The sequence below is a fragment of the Callorhinus ursinus genome, unplaced genomic scaffold (genome assembly GCF_003265705.2).
Source record: "Callorhinus ursinus isolate GAN/ISIS: 27379988/994484 unplaced genomic scaffold, GSC_fseal_2.0 scaffold123, whole genome shotgun sequence".
NCBI classification, from domain to species: domain Eukaryota; kingdom Metazoa; phylum Chordata; class Mammalia; order Carnivora; family Otariidae; genus Callorhinus; species Callorhinus ursinus.
The window spans coordinates 637,905-651,752 of record NW_027397185.1 but is presented as its reverse complement, the minus strand read 5'-3'; the positions used below and the strand labels follow the sequence as shown (position 1 = coordinate 651,752).

The window sequence follows — 13,848 nt, the reverse complement described above, 5'->3', positions numbered from 1 at the left end:
GGAGAAAAAGAACTAATTCTAATGCTACTTTTAAGTGTAAGGATAATGTATCCGTCAGCTGAGGCTGCGTAACAAAGACCAAAGCCTTGGCGACTCCAACAACACACGTACTGTCTCCCTGTCCTGGGGGCTGGGAGTCTGAGCTCCGGCGTGCGTGGGGCTGGTTCCTCCCGAGGCCTCTCTCCCCGGCACGCACACAGGCTTACTGTGAAAAACATGCTTCCATGTGTTTCACAGACTTTCAATCCTCTGCTTCGCTTCTGATCCCCACATGTTGTGGGGGGAGGGGTGCTTCTTTCACACCAAGCAAGCCTGTGACAGAGGCGGGGGGCCTGCAGTGTGACTCAGCTCCAACCGTCTATGTGGGGACAGCGTCAGACCCCACAGCTTCAGGGTTCAGGCCCACTGCCCCCCCACTGCAGATGCCAGTCCCAAGTGCGGGGTCCCCCGTGCTCTGACCTGCTGGCTACAGATCCGAGGTTCCCATGGCCGCCTCCTCGGGTTCCATTAACTCGCTGGAGTGGCTCACAGAAAGACATTTCACTTGCTGGCTTCCCAGCTTGTTGCAAAAGGCACAAGAGGATATGAATCAGCAGCCGCAGCGAGATCTGGAGTGGTCCCGCCTGCAGGAACTTTTGTCCCCATGGAGCTGAGGGTGCACCACGCTCCCTGCATGTGCATGCTTTCTTGTCCCCCGGCCACAGCTGCCATCGTCAGGGGCTTTCCAAACTCACCTCATCGACACACTCAGGTGTGGTGGGCAGGGGCTTGCTGTAAATAGCAAAAGTCACTCTTATCACCTGAATCACAGAAATGTCTGAAGGGTTTGAGACCAAACACATTTATTATAAGCCACAGTATCACAGCTGTCCTCTCTCCACAGCCTCACATGGGCGTCCCTCTGTGCGTCTCTGCATCCTAATCTCCTCTTCTTCTAAGGACATCGGTCCTATGAGATTAGGACTGACCATAGGGACCGCATTTTCTCTTATGAACACTTTAAAGGCCCTATCTCCAAACACAGCCTCGTTGAGTTCCTGGGCGTTGGGGTGCAGCACAGGGATTTTGCAGGGTTTGGCGGTGCCCACAATTCGGCCCATCACAGACAGTGGGCACACTGAGGCTCCGTCCCCTTACTTGGACTGTCTGATGTGACTTTCTGACAGTCTTCTGGGCCAGATGCTGCTGACATGCTTATGTCCGGGGCACAGACGTGGGAAGAAGGGAGCATCTCCCGCAAGGACCGCAGGACAGGCTCAGTGGGTTGGTTGGAGATGATGGACCGTGGGGCTGGCCAGCGATCAGGAGTCGTCTGCTGGCCTGAAACCCTCCTGGGAACGCCACGGGCACAGCCTGAAAGTGGGCCCTGTACTCAGAGGGCAAGGAGACACCCCAGAGACGGGCTTGCAGACGACAGTCGTAGGAGGCAGAGGGAACTCACCAGGCTTGTCTTGGGCGGCAGCAAGGCCAACAGACCCCCACAGCAGCCTGCCAAATCTGATAAGCTTGTGAAGAGGCCTTGGCCGGGCTCAGTGACCACACCACGCAGGCGTCTTAAGCGCTCACCGGCGTCTGAAGGCTCCGTCCTTGGAGCAGCCCCTGCGGGCGGGAGAGGCAAGTGGAACCCACACTCTTAGGACCCAGGGTGGTGACAAGCCTCCGAGCGCCCGGGTCCTGCTCTCGGCTCGATAGGTGGTCACGCCGTTTTTACGTCATTCCCCAACGCTGCCCCTTAAGAAGGGCCACCGATGAGGGTCCCCTGGTTCCTCCGGACTCTCCGATCAGGAAGCTGAGCATGCTCCCTGCCATACCCCAGCCACAGAGCAGCCCCAGCTCCCTGCGTCCCCCACCCCCGCGGGAGCACCAACCCCCCAGGAATCTTGCCGAATACACCTGCTGTGCCCTCCCCTCCGCGATGCCCGTCCGGGGCTCCGGGCCAGGACTCTTGTTTCCTCTCGGGATTGCGAGAATCCCTACGGCCCCTCCTTTTCTTTCAGCGTGGCAGGGGATGCTCTTCGCCAGCTGGATGTCCTTGGGCATGATGGGGACGCGCTTGGCGTGGATGGCGCACAGCCTGGTGTCCTCGAAGAGCCCCAGCAGGCAGGCCTCGCACGCCTCCTGCAGGGCCATCACGGCCGAGCTCTGGAAGCGCAGGTCGGTCTTGAAGTCCTGCGCGATCTCGCGCACCAGCCGCTGGAACGGCAGCTTGCGGATCAGCAGCTCGGTGGACTTCGGGGAGCGCCGGATCTCGCGGAGGACCACAGTGCGGGGCCGGTGGCGGTGCGGCTTCTTGACGCCGCCGGCGGCCCGCGCGCTTTGGCGAGCCACCTTAGTAGCCAACTGCTTGCGGGGCGCCTTGCCGCCGGTCGACTTGAGCGCGGTCTGCTCGGTGCGTGCCTTGGCCGAGGCGTAGCTAAAGTACTGAACCCGCGGCTGCTGCAGATCGCCTACAGCTGACGCCCCAGCAGCGCCTGCTTTTATAGAGGCTGCAGCCTCCCCATTGGCCGGCCGCTGGGTGGCGCGATGGCAGGCTGCGCTGTGATTGGCCCGCTGCACGCTCCGCTCGGCCGCCTGCCCCTTATCCGCGCCCGGCGCCGGCGTGACTGCCAGTCAGGTCGGGGTCTCGCAGCGGTCAGACGAGCTTGTTCCCGCCCTCGCAGCAGCGGGGCAGGGTCGGGCCACGTGGCCGCCGGCGTCGCCTCTCCCCGCACGGCCCCCTCCTTTCTCCCTCAGCACTCCCCCTGGCTCCCGAACGCTCCGGGGGCGAGAAGAACCTTCTAGAAGTGTGCCTTCTGCGTTCGGCCTTTCCATGGTGACAGTGTTGAATTTTCCCAGCCGCCGGTGAAAGGCCCAGCACAGGGCTGGGCACAGACCCTCCGCGTCCCCATCCTTCCCTCGGGGGTGATTAGTGCGCTGCCCGTCCGCACAGCTGGACCCCAACGACCCCAACAAGGTGCTGCTGCGCCCAGATTGGGTTCAGTGGCCGTGCTTCCCCAGCTGCTGCCCTCTGGCCCCTCCTGGGGCCTGGCCCCCCAGCCCCGGGCGTCCCCCTGCAGCACTCGCTGTTTCTAGTCTGTGCCCTCCTCCCTGTGAGAGAAGAGCCCGCATTGCCCAACCCTTGAGGCACTTGCGGACCCCAAGTTTACGGCCCACGGGTGGGCCAAATGTGCCATCCCAAAACGTGCAAGGTCCACCCCAGGGTAATTTTGAGCTAAAGGCACTTGGAAATGCAAGCAGACGCAAGGGGAGAGCTCAAAGCCCTCGTTTTCTTCCCGAAAGCAGAGCTGAGATTCCCATGTGAAAGCTGACAGGTCTACAGCTGCAGAGAAGAAACATTTTCATCATCATGGAGGGCAAGTGCTCTTCCTCTGCCCTTCCCCCACCCCCACACTTGCTCGCTCTCTAAAATAAAATCTTAAGAAAAAGAATTTAAAAGCTTTTGTGAATCTGTTTTTGTTTTTGTTTTTGTTTTTTAAGAGCCCCTGCTGAAGCCTAAGATGAGTAGAGGGAAGACTTTTCCTGCCCTGTTGCAAGAGTCTTCTCTCCTCCCTTGTACTAGTCCTTTCAGATAAAAGTCTCTCCTTACTAAATCTGGGCTTTTTTTAGTTGGTCATGATTGTCACACAGAATCTCTGCCGTCGTCCCCAAGTCAGGTCGGATTGGCTAGGTGCCAGGGAGAAGAGCTGAGGGACCGCCCCAAGGTTGCCTGGCCCATATGGTGTGGGTCTGACACAGTCAGAAATAGGGAAAGAGAGCCCATGCTTTGAGTCATTTGACCTTGGCCAGTGTATAGCTTCCCTGGGGGCCCAGAAGCAGGGCCCACACCCTTGAAAAGCTGAGAATTTCTTTATCACACGTAAAACCTCTTTTTAGGTGGTTCCGTTAACAGTTTTAATGATCTCAAGAACTGAGTTTCCTGTGGTTCCTACTCAGAGGTGTCAAGGCCCAGGGGGAAATCATCCCCTAGGAAAACTCCCCAAGAGGAGAGAGATCATCTCTCTGAGGACAGCCGCAGAGGCAAACATTCCCCCCGAGGTTCTGGCTTGTCTGGGACACGTGCATTTTACGGATGAGGTTGTGTGTGCTCTGTGCATACATTTGGTGCCAATCACTGTGATGAGGAGAACAAAGGCAAGAGAAAAGCTGCTATAAGGAAACCCCCTTACAGCTTGTAGCCCCCTGATAAATCCCTCAGCGGGCCAGAGTGTGACCTACAACTCTCCAGGAACTCGCGGGTGCCCTAATGTTGACGTTTTATTTGGGACTAGAGACAACCTTCTCTTGACAATAGCCAGACCTCTGGGGTTCCGTAGACCTCACTTTTAGCCTACAGAACTTCCTTAGAAACATACGTTATCTCTACCCTCCCTCCACACACGGAAAGTAGTCATCAGCCACCCCTGCCGCTCTTTCTGCCCGTGGGTCTTGTCCCTGTGCTTTAAGAGAAACACCTCTGTCCACCAAAGACGTCTCAAGAATTCTTTCTTGACCATCGCCTTTGGTGACCCCGCTCCAGCTGTTCAGCCTCCCTCCTGCGTCTGAGGGAATCCCTCCCTGAGCTAGAACATTCTTTCCTTTGCTCTCACCACTGACGGTGTTTGCAGGTGCAACTCGGGAAATACGGGCTTGTGTGAAGCACTTTGTTGTAGGTCCTTTGGGATTTGAGGTCCCAGGTGGTTGACCTCGTGCATCATTTCTGTGGAGTCCTAGGGGAGCTATCGGGACTTCCAGGAGCTCACTCCACAGGTGGAGTGGGGTCCTTCCAGGGGCAGGTGGTCGTGGATAAACAGTGCACGAAGGTTCCCCCAGAGCGGACAACTACAGAGGACGCTCAGGTGTCCAGGTGCTGGGAGGACCCTTCCGATACCCCCCAACTGACATCCCGTTCCTCCGGCCCCCTTTATGGGAAATTCCTGCTGAGCATCTGCAGGTCCTGCCCTCCCGTTCTCTGGCCCTGAACACAGTGAGCGTTGAATTCACGTTGCCCAGAACCCCATGAGGTGACGGCATTCAGTGCCAGGAGTCTGGGGCGCACCCCAGGCACCCACCGTCACCCACCATGGAGCCTTTGGAGGACCCGTGAGGCACCAAAGTGCCTCCAAAACTGCAGACTGGGCCTGGTTCTCCAGCCATGATGGGGTTCCCCTAACAGGTGTGCTCCCTGTTTAGACCCATTTCATAGGAGGCTCCGCTTGGGGTCGTCTCCACTGTGATGATTCCCCTTGGCGTCCACAGTAGGAAAGAACTCTGCCACGGGGTTCAATCCATGTCCTGCTAACGCTTTGTAACTTTTTCCTTTTTAGGAAGTCTTGTTTTCTGTTTCGGTGAATAGGTGGCAAGAATTTAATTCTTTTTCTGTTTTTGGCCTCAGGAATTCCTCTGGCAGTTCGGTGAAGCTCAGAATATTTTAAAACATTTAAAAATGCATACCATGAAATGTCTCAGAATGTTTTTAAATGCATGACATTTTTTATTTTTTTTAAAGATGTATTTATTTGAGAGGGCGAGAAAGAGAGAGAGAGAGCACATGAGAGCGGGGAGAGTCAGAGGGAGAAGCAGACTCCCCGCTGAGCAGGGAGCCCGATGTGGGACTCGATCCCGGGACTCCGGGATCATGACCTAAGCCGAAGGCAGTCGCTTAACCAACTGAGCCACCCAGGCGCCCTGCATGACATTTTTTAGAACTGCAAAGGAAATCGGTGGTGCTGAAATAAATTGTCAAAATGTATACAAATTAATTATGTGTATACGATACATACAGTTGTACGTGTATAAATGTGCATCTTATTACTGCAGTAAATGCAAAGTTCTACCAGGGAAGGACTTGTTCCTTTTGCCTCGGTGATTCTGACCACGTCTCTCTTGGCACTTCCGTCCCTCCGCGTACATACCCGTCTGTCTACTCTATCCCCTGGAGCCCTTAGCATAATATCACAGCTGTTTTAAATCCCCGGTCTGCTAATTCCAACACCTGTGTCAGCCTGCGTCTGGTCCTGACGGCTGTTTAGCTCTTCAGACGGAGTTTTCCTCGCCTGTGGGCATGTCTGGTAATTTCTGGTTGGAAGCCAGACATGCGGTTCATGCTGGGTGATGAGAACTCGAGTGAGTCAGCTTCGAGGGGGAGGGTCTGTGCTGCTCCGGGTGTGGGGGGTTGGGCTGCACTTAGCGTGTAGGGTAGCTCCAGGCCCCAGAAGCTCCTAATACCCCTAGGGTCCTCGTTTGTGTGCCCTGCTGTCTTTGTGCTTCCCGAAGAACCCCGTCTCTGATGGAGTGGCTCTTCGGCCCTCCCCGCTCTGACCCCCTGGCGGGATGCTGCTGGGGCGGTGGTAGGCCATGGGCAGGCGGAGCGTGCCCCTCTGTTTAAGTCTCAGCCTCTTCACGGCCCATGTCGCTGGGCTGTGACCCTCACAGGAGCCTCATAGGGGAAGGCTGGCATTTGCACAGGGCCCGAGGTGGGAGCGCACAGCTCCTAATTCTGCTCACCATAGGGAAACTCAGGGAACACAGGGGCACCTAGAAAAAGAAGGAAACGCAGACAGCACCTGGTGTTGGTGACTTTTGTGCACTGGCTTGACTGCTGTGTAGGGCACCCAGATTACCCACGAATCTGAGTGTGTCTGTGAGGTGTTTCTGGCTGAGATTCCCTTGTGAATGGATGGACTCAGTACAGCCCATGGCTCCCTCCAATGTGGGTGGGCATCACTGAGGCCGCTGAGGGCCAGGATAGAACAAAGGGTGGAGGAAGGAGCCCTTCCGTCTGGCTGAGGAGTTAGGGCGTCCATCCTCTCCTTGAGGCTCCTCATTCCCAGGCCCTCAGACTCAGAGTACATTATATGTATAATTGTATATATGTGATACAGATATCTTACTAATAAAAGGATTAATAAGAACGATATATCTAAATATCTTATTAATTCTATTTGTAGGGAGCACCCTAACTGATACACACCTTTTCAGACAAAAGTGAAGGTAAACGGAACAAAAGCCTCCTACACCCAGGGGCCGCGGCATTTGAGAGCGTGCTAGATGTCGACGCAGGTGGGGGTGCGGGTGAACTGGATGGAGGTGCCGGGGCCCATTGGGGAAGTCAGGGAACCCGGGTTAGATTGTATAGGTTACAGGCAGTCAAATTTTTGAGTATTTTAGGAGAGATGAGTGCTTTTACGGATGGCACCCCATTTAGTGCCGGCTCTCACCGGGTGCATGACTTCCGAGAGCCGTTCTGCCACTTCATCCCTCGAGGGGCAGATGAGCTGGCCAGGGTCCCTATGTACGGGGCCACCAAGGATGTCACCAAGTACACCAGCTCTGAGTGCGTTTTCGGAGCTTCAGAGTACGGGTCAGGCCCTGCAGCAGCTCTCTCCAGAGACCCCTGCAACTCTTTCCTCCAGGTTCCAGCAGGAAACACAGCGACACAGCATGTGGATTCGGAAAACCGGTTTATTTGGCTTATAGATAGTGCTCCTCCTCTGTGACGGGCTGAAGTGTATCCCTCCCTAGGTTCCTATGTGCGAGAACTGACATCCGACCCCTCTGAAGGTGACTGTGTTTGGAGACCGAGTCTTCAGGCAGGTCATTAAGGTAAAGTGAGGTCATTAGAGTGAGCCCTAGTTTAATTCGACAGGTTTCCTCATCTCAAGGGAAAACCTGGGAGGCGCCTGGGGACTCAGTCGGGTGAGCATCCGACTCTTGATTTCGGCTCCGGTGGTGATCTCGGGTCTGGAGCAGATACGGCCCTCACGGCCCCAAAGGAACCAACCCTGCCAACACTTTGATGTTGGACTTCTAGTTTCCAGAACTGGGGCGCGTTACATTCTTTCTCTTTTTTTAAATATTAATTTAATTATTTGAGAGCGAGCACTTACGAGCACAGAGGGAAAGGCCGACTCCCCGCTGAGCAGGGCCGGACGGACGTGGGCCTCCACCCCAGGACCCTGAGATCATGACCTGAGCCGAAGGCAGACGCTTCACCTTCCGAATAAATCCTAAATACCCTCGTACGTTGAAGTATATATCGTTTCCCTAAGAAAACTAACAAACACCCCGCAGAGACACCCCCAAACCCTCTTTCTCTACATTCTCTGATATTCCAGAAAAAAGAACCGGATTTCTTTGTCACTCGGAAGGTGATGGGTTTCACCGTTAGACGTCATGCTGGGTCTTCATCACAACGAGGAGCCATGAATTTACCATCAACCCCAAATGCCCCATTTATAGCGCTCACCTCGCGGGACGGAAATCACCAGCGCTTTTCGGGAGCCCAGCTTCGCTCTGGCAGCGGGAGTAACCGCAGGAGCGCTATTTCAAGGGCTTCTGGGGCATCTGTGTTCTGATTGGCTCGCTTTCCCAGCTATTCAATCCAATCAGAGAGCCGAGCTGCCTCCGGCTATGTAAATATGCTCTTTGATCCAATCCCATGCTGCCTGTTCCCAAGCCCTCATTTGCATGTAAGCCACATAAATAGGACGGCGGGTGCCGTTCACCATCCCCGGGGGCTGCGCTGTCGCCCCTGCCCCGGGAGGGCTTGACGGTGGGGTGTGCCTGATATTCAGGACGGAAACGCCCAGATCTCCAGGTTCGGCAGCAGCGAGGGGGCTGCTGCTTTCTCCAGTGAACTCCGAGACCCTATTAACCCAAACCCTCCCAGCTACTTTAAAAACAGACTTCATAATTGGTTTCCTCTTGAGGCCGTAACAAATTACCTCCAAGACAGCAGATTGAAGCAAAGCGCATTTATTCTGCGGTTCTGCAGGTCGCAGGTCCTGGCTCAGCTGGGCCCCCTGTAGAGGTTCGGGGGCTCAGTTGAAGGTGTCGTCGAGGCTGCTTTCCTGCCCGAGGGCTCTGCATAATCCCCCCCACCACCCCGCCCCGGGGGGCTCACTGAGGCTGCCGCAGTCCCTCGCGGCTGCTAGCAGACCCACTGGGGGCTGTCTTTTCCCCCTGACCCGGCCCGAATTCCTTCTCTGCCAGCCAGGTGGTCCCCTCCAGCGGGGGCCCGTCCCATCCCCCCTCCGGCTTCCAGTGTGTCTGAGTCTGCGCCGCGCCTTTCCTGCTCCAGCGGATTAAAGCTCTCTGCTGTTAAGCCGCCTGTGATTACATTGGGAGATCTAGGATGATCTCCCTCTCTTCAGATCTGTAGCGGTAATGGCAGCCGCAAGTCCCGCCAGGGGCGGGGGGTTGCAGTCTGTCTACCAGAGACATCTCTACACTTTCCTTTAGGACCTCTGTAGTCGTCTATATTGCAAACCAGGGAGGTTATGTGGTAAAAACGAAGCTCATTCCTCCGGAGGTGCACCCATACGAGTAAGCCGGGTTCACATCCTCGCTCGAACATCCACAGATGGCTCAACCAAACGGGATATAGCAAAGCTGGAAGGTGTGTTTGCTTGGTGGTGGAAAAATGACCTGATGAAACGGGGATGTGTCGGACGACACTAACACAGAAGGCGTGCTATGTCTGAGTTTTTCCAGGGTGGGGATATCTGCCTGCCTGCCTGAATGAATATTTAGGATTTATTCAGAAGGTGAAGCGTCTGCCTTCCGCTCAGGTCATGATCCCAGGGTCCTGGGATGGAGCCCCGCATCAGGCTCTCTGCTCAGTGGGGAGTCTGCTTCTCCCTCTCCTTCTGTCTACCGCTCTGTCAACTTGTGCTCTCTCTCTGTCAAATAAAAGACAACAACAGCAACCACAAACCCAAAATGTGTTCACAGCAGAATGCGTCTGCTCTCAGCGGCAAGTGTGGAAAGAGAGGAATCCCATGTGTCACCCTCCCGGGATGTATGCTACCCACATATATGGCCATGGATTCGGTGATGACCATACCATCAGGGTCATGCTAAATCAGGCGACCTCAAAGTCTTTGTGGCTCACACTCAAGAAGAACGAAAACACAGTTGACCTTGAACGATGCAGGGGTTAGGTGCCCGATCCCCTGAGCCCTTGAAAATCCATGTATAACTCTTGATTCCCCCCAAGACTTAACTACCAATAGCCCACCATTGACAGGAAGCCTTACTGATAACATCAACAGTTGATTAACATGTATTTTGTATGTGATATATATCATATACAGGATTCTTTCAATAAAGTAAACTAGAGAAAATAAGATATTATTAAGAAAATCAGAAGGAAGAGGGCTCCTGGGTGGCTCAGTTGGTTAGGCGACTGCCTTCGGCTCAGGTCATGATCCTGGAGTCCCGGGATGGAGTCCCACATCGGGCTCCCTGCTCAGCAGGGAGTCTGCTTCTCCCTCTGACCCTCCTCCTTCTCATGCTCTCTGTCTCTCATTCTCTCTCTCGCAAATAAATAAAATCTTTAAAAAAAAAGAAAATCAGAAGGAAGAGAAAATACATTTGCAGTATTGTAATGTGTTTATATATAAATAAAAAAAATCTGTGTATAAATGGACCTGTACAGTTCAAACCTGTGTTGTTCAAGGGTCAACTAATTTGTTAAATAACTAGGGTTTTCCCTTTAAAACCTGGGAAATTTCAAACACATACAAAGATAGACAAATAGTAAAATGGACTAGATTTCAGCAATTATCAGCCAAAGACCAAGTTTGACTCATTATCTTTCTCTTGCTCAGGTTATTTTGAAAAATAAAATCCAAAATATCATAACACTTCATACATAAATATTTTCCTGAGTTCCTAGGCCACTCCAAGTGACTGAAAGATTGTTTAATAAATCAGGGATACAATGAATGTCACTCCTCAAGAAATGGCAGATCCTGTCTTCCAGGTGTTTATCAGTAACAAACCTTCTCAACAGTATGCTACACAGAGCTTATAAGCATAAATAGAGGAAGATTTTTCAATTTCTAACCTGCGTGGGCCCAGGTCCTGGGCTCCCAGGAAAGCTATACTGTAACATTTACCAAGGTGACAATGATTTGGTAAAACCTCAGAGCATGGGCTCTATTTCCATATGTGTGCTTCATAAAAAAAATAATAATAATAATAACCAAGAAGGAATATTCTAACCATAAAGATAAGAAAGACAAAAAAACCTCCCTGGTTCCCACATTAAAGGCATACAGCCTTGCACATTAAAAACATAAGACAAAGTCTGTAACTTTGTGATTGTCCTGAACTATGAGCTCCTTCCTGGTCCCCAGCCTGTCCTGCAGATTTCAGACCTGCCAGCTCCCCAATCACAGGAGCCAATTCCTTAAAACACAGCTGTCTCTCTGTCTGTCGTATTGTTTCTGCTTCTCTGGAGATTCCCCGCTGAGAAAACTTGGAGTTACTACTCTCCTTTGTCTTTCACCTCTAGTTGTAAATAGGCCCAGGTCTTTTCTGGTGTGTTAGCCTCCCAGAGCTGCCCTAGCAAACTACCACAAACTGTGGGGTTTACAACAGGCGTTAACGGCCCCCCCTCCCCAGGCTGGAGGCCACAAGTCCCAGATCAAGGTGTCACGGGGCCATGCTCCCCCAGAGGCTCTAGGGGCCAATCCTTCCTGCCTCTTCCAGCTCCTGGGGGCGCCGGATGTGCCTCGGCTTGTGGCTACATTACTCCAGTCTCTGGATCCCTGTTCACCTTTCCCCCACTGTGTGTCCACAGTGCCTCTGCCTCTCTTCTATCAAGAGACACAGGATTGCATTTAGGCCCAGGGTAATCCAGGAGAAGCTCCTCCTCCCAAAATCCTTGCTTTCCTCCCATTTCCCACACAGGGTAGTAGTCACAAGGTTCTGGGATGAGGAAGAGAGTAGTTCCTTCCATGGCAGTTTTTGGAGCCAGCCACACAAGGCCACACCCAAGGTCAGCGGAGCAGGGCAGCTCACCCCTGGGGTGAAGCGTGGGGCTTGAGGTGGGCGAACATTTGCTGAACTCAAAGCAGCACAGGGAGATTTAGTGCAGGGCAAACCCACCTCCTATCAGGAGCAGAACTAAGTAAACTGCACCCTGGTGACCTTTCTTAAATTTGCATTGCTACATGGAGTGACTCTGATGGAAGAAATACACCCGTATCGCAGCCGACTCTGCCAAAGAGAAAGGGCTCATTGAGAGTCAAGTGGGAGCAAGGAACGTTCTTACCATCGCTGGTGGCACCGAAGGACCAGTTTGACCCAGTGTCGGCTGTGGAAACGTAGAGGACCACCAGCGACCCAGGACTCTGAAGATCAGTCTGTCTCCGCAAGAGGGTCACGGATGTCACTATGAGGAGAGAACAGTGAGCAAGAGAAGCAGGTATAATAGAAGCAGCACCGACTACCTCCCCCCGCCCCGCCCCACAGCCAGTAAGGCGTGCACCCAGCTCTTCACCACGTCTGCAATACTAATTTTCATCAAGAGCAAAACTCCATGCAGTGTGGTTTCATTCACACCCTGAGTGCAAAAAACAGAAACAAAATAGCTGAATTCATGTTTTGAGTAAAAACAAACAACAAAAAAAAACAACCTAAATCCAATCTGTGTTTGTCAACGTCCCTAGGCAATTCTCCCGGCCTTGGAGGACATTGCATGTCCCACAAGTTTATGTCGGTTGTGACCCTATCTACCTGGAGACAGCATCAGACCCCACAGGCTCAGGGCTCAGTCCCATAAGACCACAACACCCCTAGATCCGACGCCAATGGCAAATCCAGCTTCACGGTTAACGAGAATGTGCAGTTTACACAAAGATTACAACCATAAGGCTACGGAAGGATGTAAATAAGATTGTGCTGCCTTTTTACGGACCTGGGTGACCAGGAAAGCGCTGACCTATATGGCCTTTTGGGTCTTAAGCATATGTCTATCTGAAACGTTCAGATGTAGACGTGCGCGTATCCCTAGAAGCAGCAAAGAGGGAAACAGCGTGGACAGAGATCCGATGCGCTCGGAGCAGAGGGGAGGAGGGAAGATACGCAGCCGGGAAGGGGCGAGGGGAAAGCTGGGCGCTAAGGGGTGCTGGCGGAGCTCCATCCGTGCGCGCCCTGAAGAAAAGGCCTCGGCGAGCCGCCACCGGACAGACAGAACGATCCCTTTCCGGAAGAACCGCACGTAGCGCTTGCATCTAACGAATGCGAGAAATCAGTGACGTGCAGCGTGCAGAACCCGGTCAGCATCCGAGAATCGGAGCCCAGACGAGCAGGGCTGGGGCGCGGCAGCCCCCGGGCCCACGATGGCGCTCAGCATCCCAAGGCCACCGGGGCGAATTCGCCTCCAGCGCGGTCAGGCGGAGAGCTTTTGAAATGACCAACCGGGAAACGTGCGCGAGCGTACAGAAGGGCCGCAACGGCCTCGGAGCTTTACCCAGCGAGTCGCGAGCGCAGCCCGCAGGAGCGGGGGCCTCCGCAACCCGGGATCCCTGCCTCCTTTGCGCTTTTGTGTTCCCGCCGCCCCGCATGCCCTCACTCCTGCCTCCCTGCCACCCGGCACCCCCCCCGCGGCTCCCCGGAGCTCCGCCACCTTCAGGGGTTCCCCAAGCCTCCCTATCGAGCGCTGCCTTCCCGGACCTAGGACCCCAAAACCGAGCCTCGCGGCGATGAGCCGCCCGGCCCGAGGCGCTAGGCCCCCCCCCCCCCCCCCCCCCCCCCCCCCCCCGGCCCGCCCGCGACACGCCCGGGGGGGCCCAGCGCATGCGCCGCGGCCTGCGGGAGCGGCCCCGAGATGGCGACCCCGGCTTCAGAGGACATCATCAAGCCCCGTCCCTTTTTCCGTTTCAGCAAAAGCAGCCGTGCGCGCTCTCCCCGACCGCCCCTGAAGCTTCGCAAGCTCCGTCAAGTCTCGGAGCCTGCGGGAAGGTGGCCCTCATTCTGGAGTCCCTCATTTTCTTTTCTTGGTGACTTGTTGCCAGGCCAACCCGGCACGTGTGCTGTCCCTGGACGGTTTCCGGGCCGTGATGCCTTCAAGGGCTTTGG

At 54.4% G+C, this 13,848-nt stretch overlaps 1 long non-coding RNA gene across 2 annotated transcripts; it reads right to left on the bottom strand.

Annotated features, from left to right (window-relative positions):
• Positions 1 to 10,019: 10,019 nt before the first annotated feature.
• Positions 10,020 to 13,795, bottom strand: LOC141371907 (uncharacterized). 2 transcript variants are annotated; one of them, XR_012377233.1, is made up of 4 exons: positions 13,444 to 13,795; positions 12,686 to 13,001; positions 12,041 to 12,160; positions 10,020 to 10,313 (listed from the first exon to the last, which is right to left on the bottom strand). It is a non-coding gene; the product is annotated as an uncharacterized lncRNA (long non-coding RNA). The 2 variants fall into 2 exon arrangements; XR_012377232.1 differs by lacking the exon at positions 13,444 to 13,795 and having other exon boundaries at positions 12,686 to 13,437.
• Between the last annotated feature and the right edge of the window lie 53 nt (positions 13,796 to 13,848).